Below are 2818 nucleotides of genomic sequence, written 5' to 3'. Positions count from 1 at the left end.
TGTCACAATTTTCAGAACGTATAACTAAGAAAATTCATAATACATGCCCTGTATTTTCCTGTCACAAGAGTCTAAATGGAAAGTTTTTCCTTTGTGATATGGCTAATGTCCATGAACCCAAAATGATAAAAATGAATTATTTTTTTTGAATTGAATGACGAAAAGTGAATTTAACTTCCTTCACCAATAGTCACTGCAAGAGCACAAGCCATCCTTGAAATGGTGAAATCGACGAGCATCCCTGATGATCAGCTCTCGCCCTGTGACCTTCGAGACGAATTTGGTATAGACATGGCAATCTCCACATATTCGTAGGTTCTTGGTTATCCTAATGGGCTCACTAGAACCAGTTCTTAAAATCCCGAAAGCCATGGCCAACCTCTCACTGTGATACTTGAGCACTTGTCTCTTCAGACACTCTTCCATGTCTAGCACCACAGAGCTTGTATCAGGTACATAGCCCAGATTTGTAACTTTTCGATCCAAAGCTTCCAACTCTCTGTAAATCCGGTCTGAATCAGGGTGTGATCTATCTTCCACTATGAAAGCATGGAGCTTACTCCCTATCTCAATGAAGCTCAAACCAGCAATCTTCTTTGCCCCTTTGTGTTTTAGTTGTACCCTGGTTCTTATAACATCATCCCATTTCCCAGCTGAAGCATACATTGTAGCAAGTAACACTTGATGACCGATGCCATCTGTATTGAGAGAGAAAAGCTTAGCTTGAGCCAATTCACCAAGCCCAATTTCCCCATGGAGCCTGCAAGCACCTAAAAGGGCACCCCATACACATGCATCCGGCTCAATAGCCATGCTCATTATGAGCTTATGGGCCTCTTCAAGCCGGCCTGCACGTCCAAGAAGGTCTACCATACATGAATAGTGTCTTGCATTGGGCTCAATGCCATGATCCTTGATCATGCTATCAAAGCAATTCCATCCATCATCAACAAGGCCTGAGTGGCTACATGCCGAGAGAACACACACAAATGTCACCTCGTTGGGGCGAACACCATGACCTATCATCGCATTAAAGAGCTCGACTGCTTGCATTCCATGCCCATGCAAGCCCTCAATGCCCATCATGGATGTCCATGACACAATGGTTCTCTTGCCAATGGCCATTTTTGAGAAAATCTCTCTTGCCATGCCCATATCACCACACTTGCCATACATGTCTATCAATGCAGACGCAACAGTTGGGTCTAAGTCGAGCCCATTTGCCTCAGCATAACCATGAATCATTCTCCCTCTCTGTAACACCCCAAGCTGAGCACATGCAGAGAGGGCGCTCACAATCGTAACCGAGTTGGGCTTTGAGTCTCCCTCCTCAACCATTCTATCGAAGAGTTTCAGAGATTCCTCAGGCATAAATCCCTGTTCATATCCTGCAATCATGGCGCTCCAACAAACGACATTTCTTTTACTCCTCTCGAGCTTTTCAAAGAGGTCACGAGCAAGCTCCATGTTCCCACACTTGGCATGCATATGAATCAGAGCAGTTGCTACTACAACATCGGCCTCCACATCAAACCAGGCGTCATTTGCAAAGCTCTCATGCACTATTTTAGCAGTTTTCGAGCAACCAAACTCCCCACAAGCGGGAAGAAGTGAGAGCAAAGTTATACGATTTGGCTTCACACCCTCCCCTGTCATCTCTTCATACACAGCGAGTGCTTTATCTGACTGTTTATTCAAAGCAAGCCCTGCAATAACAGTGTTCCATGAAACAACATCTTTGGTAAAGCTCTGGCTTCTAAAAACCCTCATGGCCTCATCATAAGCTCCACATTTTGCATATGCATCTATAAGACTGTTACAAACCGAAGCATAGCACTCGAACCCAGCTTTAGCCACAAATGCATGGACCCGACAGGCTCGCCAAAGATCCCTAGTGCAAGCCAAGAGCAAGCTCGAAAGAGTCACTGAATCAACAACACAACCCAAACCCATCATTTTCCCAAATGCCTCAAAGGCCTCATCAGCCCACCCATTCATCGAATAGGCTGAAACCAATGCTGTCCAAGCCACCCCATCTCTCCGACACATTTCATCAAACACTTTAGTCGCATCTTCCGGTGCACAACAACGCGCATATGCACTCACGAGTGCAGTGCCAACAAGGCCATCACGCGAGAGGCTTAAGACAGCGGCTTGGCCATGCACCAGGCGCGTGAGCCCAATGTCTCGGACACTTGCGCATGCTTTGAAAGCAAATGGGAAAGTGAATCCATCAGGATAGAGAGAGGAAGAGAGCATTTGGGTGTAGAGAGACAGAGCTCCGAGAGGCGAGTCATGGCGGGAGTGGGCTCGAATGATGGCGTTCCATAGGAAGGGGTCTCGTGGCTGAGCAAAGTGTGCGTCCAGAAAGGCGTGGGTGGCGTGGCTGAGGAGGTTAGGGAGAGAGTAGAGGCCGATAAGTTTGGTGGCTAAGGAGGGGTGGCGATGGAGGCCGGAGACGAGTGCGAGGGCGTGGGCTTCTTTGATTTTGCGGAGATCGTGGCGGTGGCGTTGCAAAAAGGCAAGCAAGGAGTCTACATTGCGCGCCACCACGGCTTTCTACTTTCAGCAACCGCTTTCGTGATTTCATCGTCTTGCGAACTTTGTTTGAATTGAGGAATAGATATAGCGGTTTTGCATGAGAAACACCATCCAACTGGACGGCTACATTTTTCGAGTAATATGTGTACGGACATTAAAAAGGAAAATAGAAATTGGGATAAGATGAAAATTTATGACAAAGGGCGGCCAATCTGCAGTTTTTTATTCTTTTTAAAATTGGCCCCTGAAGATGGCACTGTTTTTTTTTTTTTATTTC

General features: G+C 46.4%; 1 pseudogene across 1 annotated transcript; it reads right to left on the bottom strand.

Moving 5' to 3' along the window:
- LOC105420138 (pentatricopeptide repeat-containing protein At4g33990 pseudogene) lies at positions 1 to 2818 on the bottom strand (annotated as a pseudogene). The gene has a single exon (XR_016042885.1). The product of XR_016042885.1 is annotated as a pentatricopeptide repeat-containing protein At4g33990 pseudogene (transcript).

The sequence above is a fragment of the Amborella trichopoda genome, chromosome 10 (genome assembly GCF_054954075.1).
Source record: "Amborella trichopoda isolate Santa Cruz 75 chromosome 10, AtrichopodaSantaCruz75HAP2 v2.0, whole genome shotgun sequence".
In the NCBI taxonomy this organism is placed as follows: domain Eukaryota; kingdom Viridiplantae; phylum Streptophyta; class Magnoliopsida; order Amborellales; family Amborellaceae; genus Amborella; species Amborella trichopoda.
Note: the sequence above shows the minus strand (reverse complement) of the source record. Positions and strands in the feature narration are given on the sequence as shown.